Genomic DNA, 16,778 nt, shown 5'->3' with positions numbered 1-16,778 from the left:
CTGGACCCAACAGATGGGGCCAAGTGCCTGGGCAGAGGCAGAAGCAAAGTGCCATGGGAAAGAGGTGCAGGCAGAGATGAAGGTCACCTGGGGAGTCTGGGGAGTTTCCTTGGAGGAAGGGGATTCTCAGCTGATCTTTGAGGTGGCTGTGTATTAAGTCAGATTAGTCAACATTAGAAAAGTTGCCCAGAGGCAGAGACATAAGCCATGTCTGGAGGTGCACTTAGCAGAGGCTTCTCTTCAGTTGAAATCAGGATAGTGGAGAAGTTTGACTCCATCCTGGGCAGGAAATCACAGTGATTGAGGATGGGCTCTGGAGGCATTCCTGTTCTGCTGCTCACCAGCTACATGACCCTGGGGAGCCATGCCCCCTCTGTCCCTCAGTTTCCTCCTCTGTGTAATGTGGATGATGGTTGTATCCACCTCATTAGGTTGTTGTGAGAATTAAGTGAGATAATATAAACAAGCTCTTAGTGCAATACCTGCAGGCCCTAAGGGATTGAAAAGTTTTCTTGTCCTTGTCATTATTTCTCTATTGCTTTCAGCCCTTTAGATTCTGATCCAGCCTCCAGGCCTTTGTCCAGCATGAGCTCTATGCCAGGAGTGCCTCTGCTTGCCAGTTGTCATCCCCACCTTCTTTTCCTTGGCTTGTCTGTATCCTGCAGCCTCTGCCCGCCTCCCCCCCCACCCCGCACCGATCCTGTAAGTCCTTGGACTTGCCCTCAGGTCTTGGATCTTGTCACTGCTCCAAATCTTGCTCTGGACTCTTATAGGGATTGGTGACCTGGATGGCCTCCAGGGATGTCTCCTTGAGTGGCCCTGACCCATGCCCTGGGCTCCGTTCTTGGTTTCTGGTTTGTCTTTGTCTTTGGCACCAATCCCTTGTCTTCTCTGTCTTTGGGTCTGGAGTTTTCAAGGAAGGAGTAGAGAAACGTCTGCAGAGGAAGGAGGGGAAGGCCTTCTAGGTGGAGGAGCAGTGTGGGCAAAGGAGCAGAGATTCAAACGTTTGTGGCGGGTTTGAAAATGGCAAGTGTATTAGTCTGTTTAGGTTGCTAATAACAAAATACTTGGAACTGGGTAATTTATAAAGAAAACTGAAACTTATTGCTTATAGTTTCTGAGGCTGGGAAGTCCAAAGTCCATCTGGTGGTGGTGACAGTGACTCAGGGGTCTCACATTGCAAGATGGTGGAAGCAGAGAGAGCAGAGAGAGAGAGAGGCAGACTCTCCTCTTTTTTTTAAGCCCTCAGAAACACACCCTTGACCACCATTTTTAATCCATTCACTACTGCACGGTCAATTCAATCTCTTTAAGGCTCCACCTTTCAATTACCGTAATAGGATTTCCCACCCTGTTAACAGTCACAGTGGGGGCTAAGTTTCTAATACATAATACTTGGAAGACAATGCAAGCCCCAGTGAGTTTTGGGGGACGTAATTCAATCCACTACAGCAAGTAGTTCAGAATGGGGGAGTCCAGAATGCTTGGCGGGGAAGAGCAGGAGATAAGGCAGAGGCAGATGGCAGCAGGCTGTGTGTATGTGGGGGGTTCTCATGGACGCGCAGCTCTGCCCTCGCCTTCCATGCAGTCTTTGTGAGGCCGTCCATCATGCTGACCGTACTCCTGGGACCCAGGGTGCTCCATCAAACTTTGTGGTCCTCTTGTTCAGGGGCTGGGCATAGGGCACAAGCAGAGCTAATCAGTGTTCCCTGAGATTGCTGTATAGACACAGAGAGAAATTCCCTTTCCAGTGAATTCTCTAAGTGTGTTAGTTACTTAATGCCACAGTAATGCTGTGTAACGAGTGACCACAAATCCTCCGTGGCATACGACAACGCTAAACGGAAGTCTGTTTAGCTCTCAAGTCTGTGGGGCTCAGTGATCTTGGCTGGGCTTGATCACATGGCTAAGCATTGGTTGGATGTCTGCTGACCTGTGCTGGCTGTCACTGGGATGGCTGGGGTAGCTCAGCACAGCTCCACATGTGTCATCCTTGGTGGCCTAGCCCAGGCATGTTCTGACCAAGCAAGTTGAAATGCACGAGTGCTTTCTCAAGGCTCTCTTGCCTCACAACTGCTAACATCCTGTTGGCCAAAACAAATCCCATGTCCGAACTCAGAATCAATGGATGGGGCAATAGATTCCACCTCCTCAGTAAGAGGAACCAAGTCACATGGACAAGGCATGGATTTAGGAGGGTTGAAAGATTGGGAACATGAAGGCAATCATGCTACCACACTGTGCTGGGCCAGAAGGATGTGATTCAGGGCAGCTGGTGGCATTTTGCCTCCCATGGGGAGAGAACATATCTGAGAATAAAACCAGGCAAAGATAGGCTGAGCCAAGTCGTGGGGAACCAGCCAGAGCCCTGATACAGCTGTACCTGCAGCCTCACTCCCCTTGAGCTTCCTAGTTGTATGAATTAGTAAGTTCCCTTTTTGATTCATCTTGTGTGAGCTGGGTTCTTGCCAGTTACAATGGAAAGAAGCCTAACTAACACTGCTCTGAATGCCAAGCACAGGCATTTGATGTTAAAAATGTCTGAGTTGAGAACCAATATAATCTAACTGCTTGTCTGAGGAATGTAACTGGTGGTTGGTAAAACATATGAAACCCTTGCTGTAGTTCAAATGCAGGAGTGGTAAGGCCTGAATTAGGGCCAGGGTAGTGGCAATTTGCAGAGAGAATTAACAGGGTTTGATGGCTGGGTGTGAAGGATGATGAGAGATTGTGAAATGAAATGTAAGTGGGCTTTCTCATGTGGAAGATGGGGTGGAGGCTTCAGTGGCGTGCTGGGAAACTGGCTTTCCAAAAGAAAATAAGCCCCCATTTGTAGTGTATGCCAATTTCTGTGGTATAAATACTCTCATCATGGTGGGTTTCAAGGACACCAACAGTTTAGCAATCATCAGAGAAAATCCCTGAGTATTTATCAGTCAGCTCTCGGAAGCCAGTGTGCCCAGCTCCAACATCCACTGGCCCAAGGTGATGGTAGTTCTTACAGTTTCTGAGGAATGCAGCCAGGTTTTTGACACCTCAAATTGGAGTTGCCTGCAGGCCTTGCAAATGAAGATGCTGAGAGGATGCTGGAAATACAGTTCTGGGGCTCAGGAGAGAGGGTCAGGCTACACAGAGTTGCTGGGAAGGGGCTTCATCGTTTTGGAGAAGGATAATGATTATGTGGCAGGAGGTGCCCTTTGACTCAAACTGGTCATGACTGTGACTCGGTTTTGTTGGCTCACATGGTATTATTAAAAATTAAAGCTGGGGGGAGGCTTCCAGTTAAGATGGTGGAATAGACAGTCCCCAGCGTCAGTCTCTCCCACAAATCAACCAATTTACAACTATTAAAAAGCAACGACAGCCAAGTTGGGGCCACTAGAGGTCAGGGGAAGAGGAGGAGAGACCTATAGAGTGCATGAAGGCAGGAGAAGCCATGATGAGAGAAAGAAAAAACTGCTCAGAGCATTTTGGGCCATGGCGGCCTCCACGCTGGAACTGCAGAGCACACAGCAGGAGCCAGCAAAAGCCTCAGCTGTGCCCTTCAGATGGAGTTGCTTGGAGGCAGCAGGGGAGAAGAGGGCCTTGGTGGCCTCCAGGCCAGCAAGACCACTAACAGGGTTCCCGTGGACCCACGCAGGAGTGAGGAGCCAGAACAGCTGAAAAAAGGAGCAACTCAGAGGCTGGTGAGTCATCGCAAGGGCCCAGCGCATGGCACGTCCCATGGTAAGTGTTTGTAGCACAGGTGGTGGGGGAGATGGGCCCACTGGGGGAACACTGGGGCACAGCAAGGACAGCTGACCGGCACCCCAGTCAGCAAAGGACCTCTCAGAGGAGACTGGTCAGGAATATAGGATTGCATGGGGTGCAGTTTGATGAAAAGACTCAGGCTCAGATCAGAGTTTCTACACAACCTAGGTGCACCGGGTCTCTGGAGAGCCAGAAGTACCTATAAAGTCAACCATTAAAACCTGAGCTGCACAAAAAGCCTTCCCTAGGGAAACAGCAGCAAAGCAGCAATTTAGCTCAACCGCAGAGCTCAAGTACTGGTCCTTACAGGAAGTTCCCCCATTTTAGAAGTAAGCAAAGGACAAAAAATTAGTTCAGGCCCAGGTACACTGCCAGTGCCTTGGGGCCCACTGGATCTGGGGACCAGACCCGCCCCCCAACCAGGCACAATGCCAGTACTAAGAAGCATGCCAAAAACACCACCTCTATGTGGGTGGCCCACCACAGCCACCACAGTAACCACGGCTGCCATGAAAGTGGCTAGATGTCACAACCACCACGCAGATGGTCTGCCAGCAACTGGAATGCATTGACACAAGGAGAGTCACCAGCAGAGACCAAAGAAAAGAAGAGGATGTCTCTCCCCACAAAGCCCATTCCAGAGTGACAGAAGAAGCATCTTCTCTGTAGCAATATTGGGGGAACTGAACATACCACTCAGCATTGGACAGATCATCTAGGCAGCAAATCAACAGAGTAACCATTACTCTTTCAGAAGGAGAGAAAGAAAGCTAGGGTTATCAGAGGTGGGAGGGGGTAGGGGTTGGGGGATGGGGAGAGATCAGATAAGGGGCATAAAGAATAAGTATGATCTGTAACAATATATATACTAGTAATATTGATTTGATCAACATATGTCAACGTTGAACCCCCAAAATATGTATAATCAATTGTGATTCAATAAAAATTAAAAAAAAAAATAAAGCTGGGGTAGGGGTGTTAGGGAGAAATTGGGTAATGAACACAAAGGATAATTATGATTTATAGTGATGAACATGCTAACAATACGATCTGATAATCACATACTGTACACAGATACTGATAGTCAACTCTGTACCCCATAAATATGTATAATCAATGATGTTTCAATTAAAAAATTAAATTAAATTAAAAATTATGTTTCAGCCAAAAAAAAAAAAAAGAAATTTAGGGAAGGCTTTCTGGAAGAAAAAAAAATTAAAGTTCATTGTTGTATTAGTTTCCCAGGGCTGCTGTAATGAATTACAAACTGGGTGGCTTAAAACAGCAGAAATTTATTCCCTCACAGTTCTGGAGGCTAGACATCCAAGACATTTGAAATCACGGTGGCAGCAGGGTCGGTTCCTCTGGAGACTCCGAGGGGAGCCATCCCACGCCTCTCTCCTGGTTTCTGGCGGCTGCTGGAGGTCTTTGCTGTTGCTTGGCTTGCTCCAGTCTGCCTCAATCTTCACATCACCCTGTGTGTCTCTGGGTGTCCTTTTCTGTCTTTTATAAGGACACTCATTATATTTAGGGCTCACCCCAATCCAGTATGATCTCATCTCACTCCTTACCTTAGTTACATTTGCAAGGACCCTATAAATATAAATAAAGTCACATTCCGAGTTTCCAGGTGGATGTGAATTTTTGGCGGACAATATTCAACCATGGTTGACAGTGATGAAAACATGATGGATTTCACAAAAGGAGAGATTCCTAACTTCTCTTGAACAACGCCTCTGGCCCAGTGGGCCTGCAATGGGCTGGGGTGGAGGCAGCTGCCACCTGTCCCCAGGCCCATGGGTGCCTTGCTCAGTTCTTCACCTGCCTAGCCCCTGCCTCAGCTCAGGTGGAGCCCAATCCTGCGCCTCTGGGAGGCTGGAATCTGCCTCCTGCTCTCCCATCTCCTTACCGATGTCTTCTTAGCAACGGACATCCATTTATTCTGTGCACGAACCACTGTTTAACAGTATTTATTCCCAGAGTTAGAAATATTTGATTCCAATTAGGGGCACCAAATTGAAACCCATACAGCACCAAAGATGCAGGTCAGGTGATAATTGAGAGCCCTGTGACACAGGACGGTGAGGGAGAGTGCAGGCTCCCGGAGCAGGATCCCTGAGTGCTGTTGGATTAGTTAACTCAGTCTTAGCTAGCCTCAGTTTCGCATCTGCAAAATGGTTATAATAACAGTTCTTTTGGGTGTTGTGAGAATTTGAAATACCGTGTGTCAAGTGCCTAGCACAGTCCTGCCATGTACTAGAAGCTTAATAAATGTACAGTGAATAAACGATGAGTGAACTAGTTGTTTGAACTTTGTATCACTTCCAGCTGAAATAGGATAGATGGTTCAGATGCAAATAATTGTCCCCAGCCATACCGACAATATCAGACAAAAAGATGTAATTAGGGAGCAAATAAGATGTTTTCCAAGCATCTAGGATTTCCAACTGTGTGTTCTTTAGAAGAAGTTAATAGGTGCTCTATGAAAACAGGTTTCCTGGTTAAGTAATTTGAGAAAATACCCAATTATAAATGTTTTCTTTACTGCAGGACTTTTTAGAGCCTTCAATATGTTAATGTGCAGTGTGAACTTCCTAAATGGAGACAGAGCATGCAGAGTTTTTAAAATATAATTGGCCATAGGAACCATCCCATCCCTTTTTTTGGGAACTAACATTGAATGGAACACAGCACTGCATAATACACCATGACTTTTAATGAATGTTGTTCCCTATCAAATGCCAGACATTTTTGTAGGTTTTAGGAGGGCTTTAATCCTGGATAAAACTGTCTGACTGCACAGTCTTGTGATTTTGGTTATTAAATGACAGGCTGATCAAAAGCTATTGGTATGGAAGGGAAGATACCAGGCATGGAGCCTGTCTAGGAGATGTCACCTTTCAGGCAACTGTTGAGATATTTCTGCAGGTAGGCAGCCTACTGAATGCCCAAACTGGAGGGGCTGGAGTAAGTCCTGACAGGGGCCCAGCTGCCCACGCAGGCTGTCACCTTTCTCTCCTTCCAGGTCCTCCAGGACCAAGTCTAATCTGCAGAGGAGCTTCTACCAGCACCCCCTAAACTGCTTGAGCACAGATAGGGATCCCTGGGGCCAGGATCTGCCTATTCCTGGAAACATCACTTTAAATCTCCTTATCTCTCTGCCACCAAAGCCACCAGCTGACTCTGCTCAGCAGCCTCCCTCCCACCCAGACCACAGGACCCAGCCAAATGCATCAGCTTTAAGTCCCTTTACCTATAAGGCTTATATCTCTTGGCAATTCAGTCACATGATCCTTCCAGCTGCAAGGGAGGCAGGGAAATGAGTGTTTTGCCTGGGTGTCCTTGTGTCCACCTAAACATCAGGACCCTCTTCCAAAAGAAGAAAGGGGGAATGGAGACTGGGTACGGGGAGGTAACTAGCAGTCTGCCACAATGTCCCTAACTTACTGTGGACAAGATGCTCTTTCTTTCTGTATGTTTTTGAAAAATTAATGTCCTTACATGTTCACTGATGAAAGTTTGCAAAATACCAACAATTTTCAAAAGAAAAGAGCAGTGATCACTAATTCTGCTTCCTAGAGATAGCCGTTATTGCACTGTAGGCAAGCATTTTCCAACTCCTGGTTGTGAGGGCATGTCTTAAATTTGATTTTATGTCCTGCTTTTTCACCATATATTTTGCATGTCATTGAAAACTCTTCACAAATATTTTAACTGATGACATAAGATTCTATCACATGGGTGTAATTACATGTACCATAATTTATTTAGTCATTTCTCTAATGGGAATTTAAATTGTTAGTAATTTTTCATTATTAAGAATAAAGAAATTTCCTGGGTTTTGACCTCATTTTGGATTATTTTCTCAAGTTTGGTTCCTAGCAGTGAAATTACTGGTTCACATGAGTTGAAACGATACACAGTGCTAAATTGCTTTCCTGAAAGTGGACTCACCTCACTCTCTCCAGGATTCAGAAAATCATATGAGTAGAGATTTACAAAACATCGTGCCTGCTTTCACCTTGGTGGTGCTGGTGGAGAAATTATTGTTTATTGAAACTTTCTCCCCTGTGGCCTCTTAGTTTATTGATGTTCTACCACATGGCTGTTGTCATCATGCTGTTGAAAGGATAAGCCCATGGGCATCGTAGCCCACAGATTTGGTACCCTACTTCCCCAAGTTCATTAATGTTCCAGACAGATCTTTGGCCAAAGCTCTGTGCCTCATGTATTGGGTGATTCTGACCATCCTGTCGGTAGTAAGATTTTCACCTTCTCAATATTTCCCTGCTTCTCTCTGTCCCTGCCTGCTTCCTTGAGGGCTTTGATGAGCAGGAAAGAGGCAACACCCCCCTCAGTCCTGGCTTATCTATTCTGAAGGGTTAACTTTGTGGTTGTCCTTAACTATTTGTCCATCGCCAGTTCATGTCCCTTTGTGGAGAAGAACTGGGGGTGACAATCTTTGGGGCCAGGGCAAACATGGGATCCGTTCCCCTGTGCACAGCAGCAATAGCAGCTGGGTTAACTTTGTGGTTGTCCTTAACTATTTGTCCATCGCCAGTTCATGTCCCTTTGTGGAGATGAACTGGGGGTGACAATCTTTGGGGCCAGGGCAAACATGGGATCAGTTCCCCTGTGCACAGCAGCAATAGCAGCTATGTTTCTGGGAGGGAGACCACAGAGGTAAACTATCATTTTCACCATATCAAGGGTACCTGCTATCAACGTGACTAGCACTATTGATGGTGACTTTGATCACTTGGCCAAGGTAGTGTTTAATCGTTTTTCTACACTCTAAAGTTACTTTTGTTTCCTTCTTTCCATACATGCATACTCTTTGGACAGAAGTCCCTATGTGCAGCCTGTGCTTAAGGCGTGGAGAGAAGTGCTCCACCACCTTGAGGGCAAGTGTCTACATAAATTATTTGGAATTCTTATGCACAGAAGATTTGTCTATTCTTCTCTATTTATTCGTACATTCAATCATTTGTTTATATTAGTATAAACTCATGGATTTTGGCTGTGACAACTTCTCAGACTTTCCTTGTTTTTGATGACCTTGACAGTTTTGAGGAGTACTGATCAGACACTTTGTAGAATGTCCCTCTAATGGGATTTGTCTGATTTGTTTTTCTTGATTAGACTGAGGTTATGTGTTTCTGGGAGGGAGACCACAGAGGTAAACTATCATTTTCACCATATCAAGGGTACCTGCTGTCAACGTGACTAGCACTATTGATGGTGACTTTGATCACTTGGCCAAGGTAGTGTTTAATCGTTTTTCTACACTCTAAAGTTACTTTTGTCTCCTCCTTTCCATACATGCATACTCTTTGGACAGAAGTCCCTATGTGCAGCCTGTGCTTAAGGCGTGGAGGGCAAGTGTAGACACCACCTTGAGGGCAAGTGTCTACATAAATTATTTGGAATTCTTATGCACAGAAGATTTGTCTATTCTTCTCTATTTATTCGTACATTCAGTCATTTGTTTATATTAGTATAAACTTATGGATTTTGGGGGCACAAAGTATACACATACATTTTATAATATCTTTTTTTGAGATATAATTCACATACATACAATTCACCCATTTAAAGTATACAATTCAATGGTTTTTAGTATATTCACAGAATTGGGCAACCATCACTACAATCAATTTTAGGACATTTTCATCTGCTAATGAGCAGTCACTCCGCATTTCCTCCCCATCCCGCCAGCCTTAGGCAAACACTGATGTACTTTCTGTCCCAGTAGAATTGCCCATTCTGCACATTTTATATGATACATACAATACGTGGTCTTCTGTGACTGGCTTCTTTCATTTAGTATAATGTTTTCAAGGTTCATCCACGTCGTAGCATGTGTCAGTACTTCATTTCTTTTTGTCGCCGAATAACATTCCACTATAGGGATATACCACATTTTATTTACCCATTCATCAGATGATGAACATTTGTGTTGCCTCTTTTTGGCTGTTATGAAAAACACTGCTATGAATAATCGTGTATACAAGTTTTCATGTGGACACATGCTTTTCATTTCCCTTGGATGTGCACCTAGGAGTGAAATTGCCGAGTAGTATGCTCACTCTATGCTTAACTTGTTGAGGAACTGCCAAACTATCTTACAAAGTGACTGCTCCACTTTACATTCTCACCAGCACTTGTTATTTTCTCTCTCTTTTTTGACAGTAGCCATCCTAATGGGCATGAGGTGCTATCTCACTGTGGTTGTGATTTGCATTTTCCTGGTGGCTCATGATGTTGAGCATCTTTTCATGCACTTTTGGCCATTTGTATATCTCTGGAGAAATGTGTGTTCAGGTCTTTTGTCTATTTTTTAGCTGAGTTATTTGTCTTTTTATTATTGAGTTGTAAGTATTCTTTATATGTTCTTGATACAAGTACTTTATCAGATATATGACTGGAAAATATTTTCTCCCATTCCGTGGGTTTTCTTCTTACTTTCTTGATGATATGCTTTGAAACACAGGAGTTTTTTAACTTTGATGAAGCCCAGTTTTTTGTTGTTGCTGTTGCTTGTGCTTTTGGTGTCATATTCAAGAAACTGTTGCCTAATCCAAGGTCACGAAGGTTTATGCCTAGGTCTCCTTCTGAGTTTTATAGTTTTAGCATTGACATTCAGGTCTTTGATCCATTTTGAGTTAATTTCTGTATATGGGGTGAGGTAGGGGTCCCACGTCATTCTTTTGCCTGTGGATATGCAGTTGTCCCATTCTCGCCATTTTTGTCAAAAACCAATTGACCATAACCATAAAGGTTTATTTCTGGGCTCTCAGTTCTATTCCTTTGATCAGTGTGTCTATCCTTATGCCAGTACCACACTGTCTTGATTACCATAGCTTTGTAGTAAATTTTGAAATCAGGAAGTGTGAATCTCCCAAATTTGTTCTTATTTTCCAAGATTATTTTGCCTATTCTGGGTCCCTTGAATTTCCGTACGAATTTTAGGATCAGCTTGTCAATTTCTGCAAAGAAGCCAGTGGGATTTTGAGAGTGATTGCTTTGAATCTGTAGATAACTTTGGGGAATACTGCCATCTTAACAATAATAAATCTGGTTCATGAACATGGGATGTTTTCCCATACAAATTATATTTTTATTAAAATATGCTTTCATAGTAAATAAATAAGAGATAGCATGCAAAGCAATGTGCAGTTTGATATTCTATAGTTATCATTCGCATAATATCTTAAATAGTGTTCTTTGATATGAACTGAGAATGTGACATCTTATTATGATTGTGACTGTCTATTTATACCTTGATACCAGCTTAGGCTGGGAAATATCACGAAAAGAATGTGTGACAACATTAACATATCCTGGGATTTTACTTGTATCATTGAACAATATATAACACAAAAGTCAGAAGGCATCTTGTGTGTTAAGATTCTTACCTATGGAAGCGTGGAGCCAACAAAGCTGAAATGGTACCTTATGTTGTGAAAAAACATGGTCTGCCTCTTGTGTCTGATTTAAAAGCTCAACTGGAGAAAGTTGGAACTTTACCAAAATTGGATTTTCCCTAATTCAAGAATATTGTCTTGAGCCGTTCTGCAAGATTGTTTGCTATATTGTTAGACAAAAAACTTTGGTGAAGCAATATGCCCTGGAAATTGTTAAGTTGCTTTGTGTCTTGGAGGGAAATTTAACAACTAAAATAATGTCTCTGTCAAATGTTCTATCCATCCCAGAATCACCAAAAACTATTCCAATATTTTGAAGCAGATCATGGAGAAATTGCCTACTCCCTTGGTTGGGATGAAAGTATGTATTGATGTCCCTTGGCAGAGCCAACTCCTGGTTTACATTTTTTGCACAAGGGCAGCATCAGATGAAGATTTCTATATTCTCAGTCATTTTGGAAAGTGCAAAGACTTCCTGTGGTTTTGGGGTTTTAATTATTGTTTTATTTTGAGATGATTATAGATTCACTCGCAGTTGTAAGAACCAATACCTGAGTGTGATCTCAGGTACCCTTCATGTAGTTTCCTCCAGCTGTAACATCTTGCAAAATTATAGTGCAGCATTGCAACCAGAATATTACCATTGATACAGTCAAGATACAGATCATTTTCACCACCACAAGGATCCCTCATGGTGCCCTTTTATAGTCATATCCACTTCTCTCCTGCTTTTACCCCTTCCTTGACCTCTAGCAACCAATAATCTTTTCTCCATTTATATGTTTTTGTCATTTCAAGAATGCTATGTAAATGAAACCATATAGTGTGTACCTTTTGGGATTGGCTTTTTTTACTTAGAATACTCTGGAGATTCATCCATGTTTTTGTGTATATCAATAGTTTGTTCCTGGGGCCGGCCCGGTGGCGCACTGCTACAGTGCGCCGCTTGGGAGAGCGGTGGCGCTCCTGTCGAGGGTTCGGATCCCACATACAGACCAGTTCCCGCTCACTGGCTGAGCGAGGTGCGGGTGCAGCACCAAGGGCTGCGATCCCGTTGCCGGTCCCGGTCTGGTACGGGCGTGACACTGAGGGTTGCGATCCGTTGCCGGACACGAAAAAAGACAAAAAGGGAAAAAAAAATAGTTTGTTCCCTTTTATTACTAATTAGTATTTCATAGTATGTACCACAGTTTGTTTAACTATATATTCATTGAAGAACATCTGGGTTGTTTCCAACTTTGGCTGTTATGAATAGAACTGCTACAAACTTTCATATACAGTGATGTAGAGATAAGTCTTCATTTCTCTGGGATGAATTTCCAGGAGTGTAATTGTTTGGTCTTATGGTAGTTGCATGTTTAGTTTTTTAAAGAAACTGTAAAAGTGTTTTCCAGAGTGACTCTACCATGTTACACTTGCAGCAGCAGTGTGTGAATAATCCAGTTTCTCCACATCCTTAAAGCATTTGGTGGTTGTACTATTTTTTATTTTAGCCATTTGATAGGTTCATAATGATATTTCATTACATTTTCAGTTTGCATTTCCATAATGACTAATGATGTTGAACGTATTTTCATGTGCTTATTTGCCCTTATATGTACTCTTGGTGAAGTGCCTGTTCATATCTTTTGCCCATTTTCTAACTGGATTTCCTTTTTTAACACTTGGTTCTTTATATAATCTAGATACTAGTGCTTTATTGCACATGTGGATTGCAAATATTTTTTTCCCACTCTATAGCTTGTGTTTTTATCCTCTTGACAAGATCTTTTTGCAGAGCAGAAGTTTTTAATTTTCATACCTCCAACTTACTAATTTTTTTCTTTAATGAATCATGCCTTTAGTGTCAAATCTGAGAACTATTTGCCTATCCCTAGATCCTGAAAATTTTCTCCTATACTTTTCTAAAAGATTTAAAGTTTTATATTTTATACTTAAGTTTATAATCTGTTTTGAATTACTTTTTACATAAGATGTGAGACTTAACTTGAATACACCCTCCCCCTTTTTTTTGGCCTGTGGATGTATAATTATTCTAGCATGACTTGTTTAAAAGACTATCTTCCCTACATTGAGTTGCTTTCACACTTTTGTAAAAAATCAGTTGGACCTATTTGTGTGAGGTCTATTTCTGAGTTTTTTATTCTGTTACATTGATCTGTGTCTTTTCCCTTCACCAGTACCACATGGTCTTCATTATAGTGTCTTTATCCTTTTTTATAATAAAATAAAGTCATATCTTGTCTAGATCCTTTTCTTTTCCATGTAAATTTTAGAATAATTTTGTCTATGTCTACAAAAACTCATGCTGGTATTTTGAAAGAAATCTATATACGAATTTGAGGAGAATTGATGTCTTTATTGTGTTGTTTTCCAATCCATGAACATGGTATGTCTCTCCATTTATCTAGATATCCTTTGATTTCTTTCATCAGTATTTTGTAGTTTTCAGCATGTAAGTTCTGTCCACTTTTGTTAGATTTACACCTATTTTCTTTTCTTTCTTTTCTTTTTTTTTTTTCCTTTTTTTGGTCTTTTTTACTGACCGCTAACGGGATCGCAACCCTCGGTGTCGCGCCCGTACCGGGGACCGGTAACGGGATTGCAACCCTCGGTGTTGCGCCCGCACCGCGCTCAGCCAGTGAGCGGGAACTGGTCTCCACATGGGATCCGAACCCTCGGCAGGAGCGCCGCCGCGCTCCCAAGTGGCGCACTCTCCAGTGCGCCACCGGGCCGGCCCACACCTATTTTATTTTCTGAGCAATTTTACATGTTATTGTATTTTTAAATTTCCATGTCTATATGTTTATTGCTAGTATGTAGAAATACAATTAAGTTTTGTATGTTTATCTCATGCCTTACAACCTTTCTGAACTCATTTATTAGTTCTAGGAATTTTTGTAGATTCCTTTGGGATCTATGTAAACAATCACATCATCTGTAAATAGAAACAGTTCTATTTATTCCTGTCCTATCTGTATGCCCTTTATCTATTTTTTCTTGCTTTGTTGTACTGGCTAGATCTGCTTGCACTATACTGGATTATAGTTGTGAGAGTGGATATCTTTGCTTTTTTTCCAGTCTTGGGAGAAATCATTTGGTCTTTCACCACTAAGTATAATGTTATCTGTAGGTTTTTTGTAGATGCTCTTTATCAAGCTGGGAAAGTTCTCTTTATTACCATTTTTCTGAGAGGATTTTTTTTTTTTATCATTGATGTGTTTTGAATTTTGTAAAATGCTTTTTTGACATTAGTTGATACGATCACATGATTGTTCTTCTTTAGCCTGTTAACATGGTAGATTGCATTGATTGATTGATTTTAGAATATTAAACCAGACTTGCATCCATAGACTAAACCCCACTTGATCATGGACTCTGATTTTTAAAAACATATTGCTGAATTCTATTTTAAAACATTTGTTAAGAATTTTTGTGTCTATATTCATGAGGATTATTGGTCTGTAGTTTTCTTTTTTTGGATTGTCTTTGTCTAGTTTTGGTATCAGGGTAATAATAGCTTCATAAAATTAAAGGGGAAGTGTTTACTCTTCTTTCATCTTCTTGAAGAGACTCTAGAATCAGTGTCAATTCCTCTTTAATCATTTTGTAGAAATCTCCAGTGAAATCATCTGGGTCTGGAGATTCCCAGTTTTTTCTTTTTTGGGGGGTGCATAGTTTTTAAATTATAAATTAAATTTTCTTAACAGTGGGCTATTGAATCACCTATTTTATATTGGATGGAAGTGTGTTAGTTTGTGTTTTTTGAGGAAGTGGTCTGTTTCATCTAAGTTGTCAAATTTATGTGTGTACAGTTGTTCATCGTGTTCCCTTTTTGTCCATTTGACGTCCACAGGATCTTTAGTGATATCCCCCTTTTTCATTCCTAGTATATCAGCAATTTGTATCTTCTTTCTCTCTTTTTTGTCAGTCTTGCTAGTGGTTTGTCAATTCTATTGACTTATTTCAAAGAATCAGCACTTTGTTTTATTTATTTTCTCCAATGTTTTCTATTTTCAATTTCATTGATTTTTTCTCTTAGTTTTATTATTTCATTCATTCTGTTTGCTTGCGGTTTACCTTGCTCTTTTTTGTCTAGATTCTTGAGGTGGGAGTTTAGATTATTGATTTGAGACTTTTCCTCTTTTGTAACATAAGCTAATAATACTGTACATTTCCTTTTCCACACAGCTTTAGCTGTCTCCTGTGAATGTTGATATGCTGTATCTTTATTGTCACTCAGTTTAATCTATTTGTTGATTTCTCTTGAAACTTCTTATTCAACCCATATTTTATTTAGAAGTGTGTGTTGTTTAATTTTCAAGTGTTTAATCTTTTTTGTTATTGATTTCTAGTTTGATTTCATTGTGGTTGGAGAACACACCCTGTATGATTACTGTTCTTTTAAATTTGTTGAGGTTTGTTTTATGGCCCGAGATATAGTCTACCTTGGTATATGTTCTGTGGGCCCATGAATATATTCTGCTGTTGTTAGATGGAGGTTTCTATAAATGTCAATCAGCTCCTGTTGGTNTGAATATATTCTGCTGTTGTTAGATGGAGGTTTCTATAAATGTCAATCAGCTCCTGTTGGTTAATAGTGTTGTTGGGTTCTTCTGTATCCTTACTGATTTTCTATCTGGTTCTATAAATTTTTGAGAGAGGGGTATTGAACTCTGTAACTATAATTGTGAATTTGTCTATTTCCCCTTCCAGTTTACCAGTTTTTGTTTCACATGTTTTGCAGTTCTATTCTTTGGTGCATACCATTTAGGATTGCTAAGTCTTCTTGGTTATTGTATAATGTTCCTTTTTGTCTCTGGTAATTTTATTTGCTTTGAAGTCTACCTCATCTCATAGTAATATAACCACTCTCACTTTCTTTTGGTTAACATTTGCATGATATATTTTTCCATCCTTTTACTTTCAACCTGCCTATGTTGTTATATTTGAAAGTGGATAAAGTTTTTAATTTACTCTGCCAATCTCTGTATTTTAATTGGAATATTTAGATAATTTACATTTAATGTAATTATTTATATGCTAGTGCTGTCTATCATTTCATTTTTATTTTCTGTTTTCTTCATTTATGAGTTACTTAAACATTCTTTAGAATTTCATTTTTATTTATCTGTAATGTTGAGTGTATCTCTTTGTTTGGCTTTGTTGTTGCTCTAGGTGTTATATTATGTGAACATAACTTATCACAGTCTATTGGTATTGTCATGATACCAGTTTGAGATATAGAAATTTCACTTCCCTTTATGTCCCTTTACTCTTTCTCATTTATAATATAGTTGTCTTAAATATTTCTTCTACTACATTATTTCTTCTCCACATCATTCAGGGTTATAAGTTTTGCTTTAACCTTCAAAAGGAATTTAGATAACTCAAGAGGAGAAGAAAAATCTATAGTATTTACTCATATTTTTGATTATCATGTCCTTTCCTTCCTTCCTTCCTTACCTCCCTTTCCCCTTACTTTTGTTCTTCCTTGTTTCCTCCCTTCCTCCCTCTCTCCTTTCTTCTTTCCTCCCTCCCTCCCTTTCTTCTTTCTTTCTTCCTGATGTTTCAACATTTCTTCTTTTCTTGTTTTTTTTT

Source organism: Galeopterus variegatus, unplaced genomic scaffold, assembly GCF_000696425.1.
Source record: "Galeopterus variegatus unplaced genomic scaffold, G_variegatus-3.0.2 Scaffold1992, whole genome shotgun sequence".
NCBI classification, from domain to species: Eukaryota; Metazoa; Chordata; class Mammalia; order Dermoptera; family Cynocephalidae; genus Galeopterus; species Galeopterus variegatus.
This window is presented reverse-complemented; position numbering follows the sequence as displayed.